The sequence below is a fragment of the Hylaeus volcanicus genome, chromosome 2 (genome assembly GCF_026283585.1).
Source record: "Hylaeus volcanicus isolate JK05 chromosome 2, UHH_iyHylVolc1.0_haploid, whole genome shotgun sequence".
In the NCBI taxonomy this organism is placed as follows: domain Eukaryota; kingdom Metazoa; phylum Arthropoda; class Insecta; order Hymenoptera; family Colletidae; genus Hylaeus; species Hylaeus volcanicus.
In genome coordinates this window covers 18,511,469-18,525,929 of record NC_071977.1, presented here as the reverse complement: position 1 = coordinate 18,525,929, position 14,461 = coordinate 18,511,469, and the positions used below count along the sequence as shown (strand labels likewise).

The following is a 14,461-nucleotide window of genomic DNA, read 5'->3' as shown; positions in this document are numbered from 1 at the left end:
CCAGAGGAAGAGGCTCCAGCGGAAATAACTTTGAAGAAGAGGAAGCCAAAGGAGAAACCTGTTCCAGAAGAGGTAACAGAAGAAGTTACACTGAAAAAACCAGAAGAAAAGGAGAAGGAGAAATCTCCAGAAGAAGTAACTGAAAAGGTAGAGATAAAGAAACCAAAGAAGAAGAAGCCAGTAGTAGAAGAGGCTGCTGATGAAGTTACGATCAAAAAGGTTGTTGTAGAAGAGAAGCCAGAAGAGGAAGCTCCAGTGGAAGTTACTCTCAAACCGAAACCTAAAAAGAAGTCAATTCCAAAAGAAGAAGAGGACGTGACTGCTGAAGTGACTCTCACGAAACCCAAACCGGTTGAAGAAGAGAAAAAACCTGAAGAAGCTGAGGTGACTCTGAAAAAGAAACCAAAGAAGAAACCCGTTGTCGAAGAAGAAGCTGCCGAGATAACTATTAAGAAAGTGGTGCCCACCGAAGTCGAGGAATCACCCGAAGAATTTACCATCAAAAAGAAGAAGAAGCCAGAGAAGAAACCGCTTGTCACCGAGGAAGTTGAAGAAACCGCGGTGACCCTAAAGAAAACTCGTGCTCCTGAGAAACCTGCAGAGGAAGAAGAAGTGTCAACCGACGTGCAAATAAAGAAGAAAAAACCAGTGCGAAAGGTTAAAGAGGAGACAGCTGAAGAACTGACGATACGAAGAGTCGAAGAAGTTGAACCTGAAGAAGAGGAAGTACACGAATTCACGTTCAAACGAAAACCACCGAAGCTACCTCCTAAACCAATCGAAGAAATTTATGAAGATGTTACCCTTCGAAAGTTGCGGCCGAAGAAGAAACCTAGACCAGACATCAAGGAGGTAACGGAAGCAGAGAATGTGACGTTCAGGCCTCGCAGCACGAAGACCAAGGAAGATGTGGAACAGGAATTCAAGATTTCTTTGAACACGTACGAGGAAGAAGATATCTCTATGTCTGGAAAAGTTCGTCTCAAGTCAAAGAAACGTCCGATGACGTACTCTGAAGAAGCTGGCGAAGAAACCATCAGAATTCTGCAAGAAGTTGAAGACGATTCAGGTCCGATTATAGAAGAAATCATTGACGAATCGGACGACGAAGGCAGGGATGATTACAGCATAGAGGAATTGGAAACGGATGAGATGAATCTGCCGTTGAGAAGAAAGAAGAAGAAGGTACCAAGACCGTACAAGGTCGAGGACTTCGAAGAAGATGATGTCAAACTGAAATTGAAACGCGAAAGAAAATACTCGATCGAAGAAACCGACGAGTCCTTGGAGTTAAAGTTGAAGAGCAAGAGACGCGTGTCCACGTACGACGAAGGTTCGACAGAATTTTCCGATTACCGTCTTCGCAGATAACATTTAATCTGATGTAACATGCTTTCAGCTAAAGTAGAAATTAACGTTCGTCAGACTTATCGAGCTTTAGTGAGTATGCTCGCCCTTAATATCCTTATACATCCAAAAGATACACCACACCTACTTCCTTGCTTCTTAATCCATTGCGAATGAAAAGCATATCGGTACTCCATATAACGTACTTCAATGAAATGACAACAAAACGTTTGATAAAGGATTTATCGCGATACTAATTCTGACAGCAATATTTACTCGGTATTCCCGAGTATCGATAACCTAAACAATTATCGCTTAAATTTTACGCTCATATTAAATGCACAGTTAATCGTGTTAACGAATATAGATTCATAATTCTTCGATTATTGGATCCTTCTTATATCATTATGTAAAATATTGCAGAAGAGGCCACGCTTAGTATCACCAGAGAAGAGGACATTTCAGAAGAAGGTTAGTTTATTTTTAAATAACTATATCAGAAGAATCGTGAATTTCTGCTTTTATTTACTTGGAATATTTCATGTCTTCGATGATTGACTGTGCTGTTGTATTAATTGTATAATATGTGAAATTTTTCAGAAGAGATCGAGTACGTTGTTCGCGATGGCGACACTATGTTCTCGATCTGCTCGTACGTGGCAGAAACTGACGAAGCCATCAATCTTGTCGAAGGGGAAAGAGTTTACGTCATCGGTAGATTTATGCTTTCCTGGCAGAAAAGCCATACATTATAATGTTTATTCAAGAAAGGTATTAAATACATAATATTTTTGTAGATCACACCAATCAGGACTGGTGGTTCGTGAAGAAGCATTTGACGGACGAGAAGGGTTGGGTTCCAGCGCAATATCTTCTCAACGAAGTACACTATACTCTTTATCTTCAGCGCAAATTGCACGAGAAGATCGACAAATTACCAGTGTTTGAAAGTAAGTCCTCCAGTCAATCAGATTTTAACACAGCTTATGGAAAAAAAATATACTCCAATGAATAGCTGATTTTGTCGCTTTCATATTTCCTTTCTATACTGCGACTTCATGTACAGTAGTATTATCTAAAGTAGTTATTTTAGGGTCAACCTAAATGTTACTATTATTTTAAAAATATAGTGAAACTAGTAATGCTACAAATAATTGCTAAAACATTGCTATATATATTACAAATCGGCAATTAACGAGTCCACGATGTTTCAGGACCCACGCCCGGTGAAACATCATCAGCACCGAGATTCGTTGAGAAATTGCAGCCAATTCACACGCCAGATGGTTACACGATCCAGTTCGAATGTCAAGTGGAAGGTTTACCAAGACCACAAATCACCTGGTTCCGACAAACAGCAATCATCAAGCCGTCCCCTGACTTCCAAATGTATTACGACGACGATAATGTGGCGACTCTGATCATCAGGGAAGTCTTCCCTGAAGATGCTGGCACCTTCACCTGCGTTGCCAAAAACGCAGCTGGATTCGCGTCCAGTACCACGGAGTTGGTCGTGGAAGCACCTCTTTCCGATCATGGATCAGACGTAACTGGTCCATCGAGGAAGAGTCTCTCTAGGTATGTTTTCCTTCCACAAAATTTATTTATTAACAAATTCCCGACTGGAAAATATTTTATTTACGTTTCTATTACAATACCGAGTACCAACGTAAATAATACAATTTAGAAGCTGGACATCGCCAAAGTATCGTTAGGGCGAAAATAAAAATTAAAAAATATTTTTTGAAATATCAGTGTTGTAAATATGTAGTGTCTAAAATAAAAAGATTTTCATAATTTTTTCATAGCCAGGAATAGAATTTGAAGTGACGTGAATTCACGTTAGCGGTCGTGGATGAATTAATGAACTTATATTAAAAATTATTACTACAGTCACAATGTGTATTTCCTTCTGGAAAGGGTCTTAAGTAACATTATTATAATAATAATATTCAACAATATTGTAGCACTAAATGGCATAAAATTTTGAAACGCATTCCACCCCGTGAAGTCACTCTTATGATGTCAAAGAAAAAGACTTGATAAGCATTACTCTGTAAACTAAATTCATCCTGAACGAGTATATACATATCTCCACTTTTAAAAATAAACAAAGTTAGAGATTTGAAGTACTTCTGATTAAACAATCTCAACATAATTTCAAGACACAATTTTATTTCAACTTTATATACTTCCTGCTTCGAAGTATGCTCATTTCCATGCCGATTTTTGTTAATTAACTTACATATGCAACTTATTTAAACACGTGCAGAGAATCATCCCTTGCCGACATCTTGGAGGGAATACCACCGACATTCTCTCGCAAACCAAAAGCGAAATACGTGAACGAGGGCGACGACGTGATACTAGAATGTCGCCTGGTAGCAGTGCCAGAACCAGACATAACGTGGTACTACAAGGACACGAAAATCACGACCAAAGAGAACATCCTGGTCGCCACCGAAAGCGACATGCATATGTACTGCAGCGTGATCAAGATCACCAAGGTTCAAAAGAAGCAGGAAGGAAAGTACACCATCGTTGCTAGGAACAGGGAAGGTGAAGCTACCATCGAAATTCCTATGAAGGTTCGTACATCTTGAAAATAATGATTCAATTAAAGTAACATTTAGAAAGAAAAAGAATGAATCAGAGATAGAGAACAGTTTCACTATTGTCAATTTTGCTTAAATTGAAAACAGAACAATTTATGTAGAGTAAAGTTTGTTAAAATTATAAACAGAATAGTTTATGTCTAGTAGATGGTGACATAATTATTAACCGAATAGTTAACATAAATTTTATCTTTGAACTAAAAGTTAAATTATTTTGTCATTCATGAAAAGTTTTTCTATTTCAACGAAGACAACTTTTAATTGTTGATATATTTAATAGATATTCATAGAAAGAAGATGGACAAAGAGAATTACCGTGATAACTACTCTTTATCGTTAACAGAAAATTTTACAAATTTTTCTAATTAACTTTTAACTCATTTTTATTTATTCATATGGATCGCTAGTTAGAGATCCTGAATCATGAATTCATTTCTAAAGAAGTGTAGATCCAAAGATGAATGAAATAAAAAAACCTATTGGGCAAATTCATTCCACACTAACAAGTGATTTTAAATTTTGATAGTGCATTCTCCAAAAAGAAAATTTTTAGAGACTCAATTATCCATATCAATGATTTCTTCCTCTCTGAACCTAATAATTCAAGTGACTGCCACTTGCAAATAGAAACATGTTTCTAAGTATAACATTAAATGGCATGTATATATTGCCTACAGGTGAAGACTGGTAAACACGAGCCACCGGAAATTCTAGAACCCCTACAATCATACGTGGTGAGAGAAGGGGAAACCGTTGTGTTGTCTACTCAAATCGTCGGAAACCCATCGCCTAAGGTTACCTGGTACAAAAACGGAAAACCGTTGAAGGGCTTAACGCCGAAACAAGATGGCCACGTGAACACACTGACACTAATTCAACCTCAAGTGTCGGACACTGGAGACTATTCTGTGGTGGCAACCAACGATCTGGGCACCGCAGAGACTAAAGCCACCTTAACAGTTGAAAGTAAGACTTCTATTCAGCATTGTTGGCAAAAATTGTTAATGCTTACTATGCGTTTTCACCTTACATTGAGAGAAATTAATTTAGAAATAAAGAAATTTACTCTAACATTATGCTTTAACCATTTAAGGGTACACTCTTGCAGTTTGGACTGAAAATTGAGAATTTTTTGGCATTTTTAATAAAAATATGAAAAGCAATTCAAGATATCTTATAAAAATGTTTAAATTTATTTTCATAACTGCTTGTAATTTTGATTATTAATTAATAATTATTTTCCTTACACTCAAGCCCATCGAAAAACGTTACATCACGCTTATATTGACGCCGTAAAACGCTTCGCTGATATATTTTTTCAGTAAACGTGAAGTCTTCGCTGAGCATTAACATCGAACATCACACGTACGAACACTTCAGTGTTACCAAGGGTAGGATATGCTTCTGCTTTTGCTTGCGCCATTTTATTATTTGTATCACGTGCATGAAGAATCGATATCGTTGATAATTCAAAGAATGTATCGATATACATACATATACATTTTATAGAAATACCAAGCGGTGCTCCAGAACCACCACTCTTCACGGAACGGTTCCAAGAACTTACCGTTCCAGAGAAAGGCACCTTCAAGCTGGTGGCGAAGGTTACTGGAAATCCTGTACCAGAAGTCACGTGGCTAAGGTATAGTTATTTATTGAATTACATCTTCTCAATGTAACGAAATATGACTTTAACTTTGGGAAATTTATTCTGTATGGCATAAACTTATGGACATTATTTATTGAATTTACATATCTACTTGTCACGGCAAATAATAATTGGTATCGAAATTCTTATTAATAAGTACTCTTCGATTTATTAATCTTTTTAAGTACGAAATATTTTGTTCGAAATAAATAAAACATACAATTGATCTTGATAAATGATATCTATTAATTGTTTATTGTTGTTTTATATCGATTGGAAAAATTATGAACTTCATTATACATTGTTTACTAAAACGATGGATATAAATATGAAGTACAATTAGGAAACTCATCTAAAAACAATTTCTAATTTTTTAAAAACGAAACACTAGAGTTTTAACTTTTTCTATTCAGTTATGTAAAATTAATTTGATATCACTAATGTCACAAAACGTTGTCCTCATCTGAACTAAAAATCAAAGATTGAACTAATTCTTTTCATTAATTTAATTTAATTACTTCTTTTGATTTATTTTGTTCAACAGGAACAACAAACCCTTGGAGAAATCCCCGAACATCACAGAAACGTATGACGGTGAGAACATTACCCTTGAAATTCGAAACGCGGATTCAGAAGTGGACGCTGGCGATTACAAATGCGTCGCCAGCAATCCTGTTGGAAAAGCGTCTCACGGCGCAAGAGTCACGGTGGACGTCGACAAAGTAACATTCACGAAGCTGCTGGAAAAAGAAGTCGTCATTGACGAGTACAAAACTCTGGAGTTGACTTGCGAAACGTCTCACACCGTCTCCACGAAATGGTGGCATAATCATAAGGAGGTCAGTGGAATGGATCACCGCGAGATCATTCAGGAAGGACACGTCCATAAGCTGGTGATCAAAAAGTCGAGTCCAACGGACGAGGGACTCTACGAATGCACTGTGAAAAATCAATCAACGGCCAGCAAAGTCACGGTGAAAGGTATGTGTTGATTAATAATTAAATAAATTGTTAAACTTAAGAATGAATTCCTTAATACATGTGTCCCTACGCGTATGTAAACAAAAGTAAGAAAATATTCTTTCATTTTTATTTAGATCACAGTTTCGTGTAATAATATTTAAAATTATTTTAATATTCTTTATTTTTACATTTTATTAAATATTTGGAAATATATCAATACGTAAGTCAGGATATCTAAACCTGCTTCACATTTTCTAGATACAAATTGTGAATGTGCAAGATTTCTTTTGAGAAATACAAATTATTATCATTATTTGCTATTTATATTTATTCACTGAAAGCGATTGAATCATTGAGTCATGTAATTTAACACTCGATTCACTTTTACAGCCACGAAACCTGAGTTCGTGAAGAAATTGCAAGACTGCGAGGTGAAGGAACGCGAGGTCGCCATTTTGGAGGTTGAAATCACATCGCAGACGGCTGACGTTAAATGGTTCAAGGACGGCGAACCTTTGGGACCAGGAAAAGAAAAAGTAGAATTTGTGAAAGATGGCACTGTCAGGAAGTTGCTCATCAGAGGCACATCCGTTCACGACGAGGGAGAATACACTTGTACCCTTCCGGATCAAGAATGCTCTGCGGAAGTCACTGTTATAGGTAAACATTGATTTATCAATGTTATAATTAATCATGAACCTAGTACAGCAAATCTTCTATGCCTATGAATTCAAATCGTGAAATAGGAAGCTAATTCCTTCAAAGCAATCGAAACCATTTAAAATATCACTAGACTTACGTTTCTGAGGGTTCCACATCTAGATTTATACTATCTGACTGATCCCTAACAACATATTAAAAAAGCAAGTTTACAGTATTTTATGCAATGTTTGGCAAAACTTTGTCTGATATGGGTGGCCTACACATTTAAAAGTTTAAAACGATCCCAATTTACATGATTTCGTTTTCGGGACAATGGCAGGTTTCAGATACACTGTAAACATCATATGATCTGTTGTCAGTGAAATGCATTGTAGTAAAAAATAGTTGATAGAAAATCTAGAACATGTAGAAGTCTAAAAAATGAACAAGAGTACATTTTACATATAGTAGATTAATATTTTAATTTAATATTATAATATCGTGAGTCTTTTGCTAAATAATACTAATGAATTACTTTCCAAATATTTACAGAATTGCCACCAGAAATTATCACCAAGATGCAAGATGTGACGATAGCAAGAGGCGAGAGGGCAACTTTCGAGATCGAATTAACAAAAGGAGACGCATTGGTACGATGGTTCAAGGACGGTCAAGAATTACAGTTCTCCGAACACGTTCAACTGTCGATCGATGGCAAGAGGCAGAGACTGAAGATCTACGACACGGAACCGGAAGACGCGGGCGTTTATTCTTGCGAGGTTGGCCAACAGCGCTCGTCAGCTAAACTGACTGTTGAGGAACCTGGAGTGGACTTCATTACCAAATTACCAGATGTGACTCTGGTGCCTTTGAACGCCGATGCCGTTTTCGTCATTGAATTATCTCAGGACGTTCCAGTCACGTGGCTCAAGTAAGATAAACTTACTAATAAATAAGAAGAAACTCAATAATTGGAATTGTTGCTTGATGTACAATTGACCCGTTCACAAATCGATTAACTCCACTTTTTGGAAAATCTTAAATGTAAGTGTCAAACCACTTGGTACAGTCAACTTATTATACAGGATGTCTCATTATAATCTTTCCAGACGATTATCTCGCAAAATATTCATCATTCGAAAAAAATGTTTAAACGAAACATGCTCTATCTGAAGAGGGACATTCAATGGTGTACACTGTTTTTCTCTATGTGGAGGCGCCTCCGAGATTTGAAGGTCACCTTTGTTTTTTTAAATGGAAACGTAGTTTTTTTTCACGCTAGACACATAGCTTATCTCAAGACGAATTCATTGACCTATATTATGTTGACCTTGAAATGTCATTCAAGGTCATTTCCATGGCTTAAAGTTTTTCGAATGATGAATATTTTGCGACACCCTGAGTGAGACACTCTGTATTTATAATACCTTTTCTGAATGACTAAGATTAACGCCATTAAGCGATAAAATTTGTTTCGCCATTGAATAATAAATAATTTATTTCAGAGTCCATTTTGATCGTATTTCTCAACTTTTTGTTTTATGAAGTTAATCGATTTGTGGAATGAACGGGTCAATTATAAGTCAGTAATATCATTTTAAACATGTTGATCATTTTGATTTAGATTCAGTAATAGACAAATATTTAGTTCTAAAGGGTTTTTCAAAAAATGCTCTGAAAGTTTATTTTCTATTAAAGTATAAATGGTATAGAATACATTGAATTATTTTAATTCTAAGCGAAAGTACACATAATTCCAATTAAATCTGTAATATGAAGCGTATGTATCCACCACAATTTTTGTTATTAAAAAACAAGATCTTAAAGCCTCTTTTGAAAAACCTTTAGTGATACAATAAATAAAAAATATTATTATTATTATGAGATCTTCAATATGACGTTGCAATATTGCTGAAACGTTGTTTGTTTATTGTACGAATGTTAACGATGATAAAATGATAATAGAATATTAATGATGACATTATCGATAAACATTCAGGAAGAAATGTTATATATCATCGTAGCAACATGAAATAAATTAAATTGTAATAATGTCATAGGAAAACGGAGGTCATCAAGGAGTCACCGAAATATACCATCGTCGACGAAGGCACTGTAAAGAAATTGATCGTCAAGAAGTGCACGACGGAAGACATTGCGGAATACACAGCAGCAGTGACAAACGTGAAAACGTCATCGAAATTAAGAGTCGAAGGTAAAACTCGAAACAATCTGAACACATCTAAATTAATTAAATGCAACATGCATTTGTATTAATACAGTTTCTCTACAAAAGAATTATATCATTCAGAGGTAGTCTCCATTGCACGATTCACTTTTAACCTGTTTCTATTATTTATTTATGCAATTAATAATTTGTTAATATTAATTGTTTATACATAATTAATGTCGCATATATACACGTTTACAGTGATCGAAACGCCACCAAAGATCAACCCAGACACACCAAAGAAGTACAAAGTGAGGAAAGGAGACGACGTCGAGATCACCGTGAAGTTCAGTGCAACACCAAGACCAACCAGCGAATGGACAGTCAATGGCCACGTGGTTACAAAGTCCAAGCGAACTGCGCCGACCATCGACGAAGAATCCGCGACCTTGACCATCAAGAAAGTCCAAGAAGAAGACGTTGGCGACTACACTTTGAAATTGACGAATCGCGTTGGCGAGGCCAGTATAGATATCAACGTCGTCATAGTGCGTGAGTATCGAAGTTAGAATATTTTCTTATTTCTTTAACTAAAATATGGACATAGAATACCATTAAACAATACCTTGCGTGTATCTTGCAGAGGTACCAAGCGCACCTGGAGCACCAGAACCACTCGAAACAACCGACGACAGTGTCACGCTTCACTGGAAGAAACCAGATTCGGATGGCAATTCGCCTATCGTCGAATACATCCTGGAACACCAAGAGAAGACTGAAACTACGTAAGTACACTGTTTACTTCATTTTTTTTTTTTTTTTTTGTAATGGATGAAGTTAGATAACCTTTGAGAACTATCACCTCTACTGCAATAATCATCAACCCCCTTGAAGTCCTGCGCCACAACCTGCGTCACGTTGTGTCATTATGTTGTATCCGCCATTTTGAATTTTTATATTCTGTATACCAAATTTCATCAAAATCGATCGTCAGGAAAAATGGATATACATGTTTCTCTTTCAAAGAACGTTGAGGGATCTTCCAACCAGGAAATACTACAATGTTTACTATTATGTCACGGAATTTAGAGGAGTTCCCCTTCCAGGAAATACTACAATGTTTACTAGTATTTCTCGGAATTGAAACGGCCTTGCAAGGACGCTATATGTATATACAAGGTGTCCCAAAAATGATGTAACACATTGAAAGAGGTGGTTTCGGGAAGTGATTTGAAACAACTTTTTCCTTAGCGAAAATGTTGTCCGAGGCTTTGTTGAGGAGATATTAACGGAAAACACTGACCAAACAGAGCGCGAGTATACTGGTGGAGCGTAGCCTACACTCAACCGGCTCTCATTGCTTGGGGTTTTCGCTTAATATCTCCTTAACGAAACCTCGGACGACATTTTCGCTAAGAAAAAGTTGTTTCAAATCACCTCCCGAACCACCCCTTTCAAGGTGTTACAACATTTTTGGAACACCTTGTATATGCAAGTCACAGCGCCTGTCAGTCATTTAAAATTGTCAATAAAATAAGAAACTTTGAAGTGTCATAGCTCAGCGTAGAATCGTCCGATTCGATTCTACCAAAATTCAAATTAAAGGGTGGAATTTCTACTATCTAATAGGTAGTTACTGTCATTGTTAGATACTCTTAAACAATTGTTTTTTTAAAATATATAATTATTAAGTATTACCCTCATTGTACCATGTAACTTGGCGTGGAATCGTCCGATTCGATTCTAACAAAATTCAAATTGAAAAACGGAATTTGAATTACCTAATAGATTGTTATAATCATTATTAGATACTCTTAAACATTTGTTTTATTTATTGCTGTACTGGTCAGAAATATAATTCTGATGTAGTAATTGCATGCTGGTAATTAACTTGCGGTTCCAGGCAAGTAAATAACTTAGTTTTACAAACGTAGTTTTTAATCAACGTCCAACTTTGGAATATACCTCAAACAAACTTAATATCCATGTAAAAGGAAACACATTCCCATAAGAGTTCTTCACTTAAATCATGCAACCTGTAACCTTGGGTGACTAAAATATTTTCTCTCGTCCATAATAATCCCATGATTAACATTCTACTCGATAAAATAATTAACAAATGATTCTTTCCTATCTGCAGCTGGACCAAGGTCACTGAAACTATAACGGAGACAACACACAAAGTGACGAAATTAACCACGAACAAAGAGTACATCTTCCGAGTCACAGCTGTGAACGAAGCAGGCCCAGGCGAAACATCGCCAACATCGCCATACGTGAAAATATCGAAACCGTCAGCCGCGGAACCACCAGTTGTTCTGGAAGCTCTGAAGAGTGTCGTCGTAGGCCTATCAGAAACGGTTACTCTTTCGTGTGTCATTGGTGGAACACCAACACCTGAAATTACTTGGTAAGTATCTCTGTTTGAACAGATAAAACATAACTTTTCAGTACGTAAGATGCTGTTGATTAGTGCTTCTTAATCGATTTGAACCAAATGTCCACTTCGTCAGGTCTGCTTCTTAATTCATCCACATTAATTTTGAAGAGCTTGAAATTGCATTATAAAAGGATTCATGAAAACAAACTATTTACTGTAATTTTAAACTAATATGCAAGTAACAAACTACATGAAATTTAAAGTTTTAATGGAAACCTTTAGGCTGTCAAAATTTAATAATACTTTATGTCACCTATTTTCTATATTTTTAAGAGATTTCTTCGCTTAGTTAGTATTTGGGTAGCAGCACGAAATCATTTTCAATTAAATAGGAAGTTGGAAACTGCATAATTAATATTTTAATACATCTATGATTCGCTCACACAAAATAACCACCAAAAGCAGATAGTAAATCGCAATAAATTTCAATCATTTTACTGAAATTAAAATTACATCTGTAACATCTAGAAAAACAACAGGTACACATTGTTCATAGATGTTAGTAATAGTAAAATATCAACAAATAAAGAGCCCTTAAGAACCCCTTCTATATACGGTCTGATGTTGAAGCTTCATTAACTTCATAGAAAATCTATCTCTGCCTATACGGTGGTTAAATTAATAGTAAACAATAATTACAAAAATTAATGAATAAATGTTTCCCAGGTTGAAGGACGGCAAACCGTTCGAAGACAGCACCATCACGTATGAGAATCGCGTGACGAAATACACCATCACGGAAACAACGGAAACTTCATCGGCAACATTCACAGTTAAGGCGAAGAACAACGTAGGAACAGCAGAAACAACCTGCGAGCTGAAGGTGCAGGAAGCACCGAAGATTACTTTCGACGAGTCCTTGGCAAACCAGAAGCTACCAGTGAGCGGTCAATGGAAGATTGAGATCCAAACCAGCGGCTTCCCGAAACCGGAAGTAACGTGGACGAAGAACAACAAGAAGATTGTCGAGAAACAAGTGACCATCCGTACTGAAGAAAATACGTCTACAATTTCTGTTTCCTCCCTCGTCAGAGAAGACACTGCTACCTACACAGTTAAAGCGACCAATCAAGCTGGTAGCTCTTCGGTTGACTTACATCTCAGGGTCATAGGTGCGTTTCGAACAATTTTTATATTAATATATATGATGGTTGTATTCGTTTTTACTGGAATTTTTGTTTTTAGACAGACTTTCTTGTAAGAGCTATATAGAAACATTTTGTTTATATTTACCAGTGAAAAATAAGAATCCTTTTCAGAATTTCTTGGTATATTATTTTAGAAGTAGCAAGAATATGGCAAGCAACGTTTCTTTTACAATATATAATAACAATATTTTATATAATAAAATGAAATATAAAAAAAATGTCTATTCTCTGATACAAAATTCAATTTAATTTATGTCATACATTGTGAAATTAAATGAAATTAATGCAATGCTTGTAAAATGGTAGCAAGAATATGGCAAACAATGTTTCTTTTACATTATATAATAACGTAATTTTATATGAGAAAAAGAAACACAACAAAAGATGTTCTATCATATGAGATTCACTTTAACTCAATTTACAAATTTAACGTACCATATTTTATTTTAAATGGTCGAAACGATAGTATAATATAAAGTTTATAATTAAGACTATAATAATTGTCTGAATATAAATTAAATGTTGAATACTCATACAATTATTTCAAATCGTTTAGACAAACCAGGCAAACCGCAAGGGCCGATCATCTTTAAAGAAATCAGACAAGACCGCGTTACCATCGAATGGCGACCACCAGCCGACGACGGCGGAATCGAACTCGACAAGTACACCATCGAGAAATGCGAGCCAGGCAAGACTTGGACGAAGGTTGTCGATATCGACAAAGAGGTAGAAAGCTTCTGTGTGCACAAACTACAGCAGAATGCGGAATACAAGTTCAGGGTCATCGCCAGAAACGCTGTTGGAGCATCGGAACCTTTGGAATCGGATTCAGTCAAAATGAGAACTTCCTTCGGTACTAATCATTCTTAAAATTCCTCTTATCTTGTAGTTTCGTACTTAGTAGGTTGTTAAATTATTGTTACATAATTAACGAATCTACAGAACCACCGGGACCACCGAGAGGACCACTGGAAGTATCTGGAATGACGAAGACATCGTTTACGATCAAATGGCAACCTCCAGAAAACGACGGTGGAACACCAATTACGGAATACATTATCGAGATGAAAGAAGAATCTAAGAAGACATGGCAGAAGGTTAATAAATTGTATATTAAAGTATTTCAATGAATATTGCGTCCCGATTGATTCTATGCAAAAAATTTACAGACTTCGCGCACACGCAAGAGTTGGAGAGATTAAAAATCTAACTAACTAAATTAACCCCCACTACGAACCACTAATGCCAGCTACGGTTCCTTGATGTTGTCCCTACTAATCTAAATCTAATTTCACTTTACACTTTTGCAGTTTACACTTTACACTTTTGCACTTTTGCACTTTACATTTTTGCACTTTACACTTTACACTTTACACTTTACACTTTACACTTTACACTTTACACTTTACACTTTACACTTTACACTTTACACTTTACACTTTACACTTTACACTTTACACTTTACACTTTACACTTTACACTTTA

The 14,461-nt window shown here is 36.1% G+C and overlaps 1 pseudogene; it reads left to right on the top strand.

Moving 5' to 3' along the window:
• Nucleotides 1–14,121, top strand: part of LOC128873013 (titin-like) — a 145,364-nt pseudogene extending 131,243 nt beyond the window's left edge.
• Nucleotides 14,122–14,461: the final 340 nt, after the last annotated feature.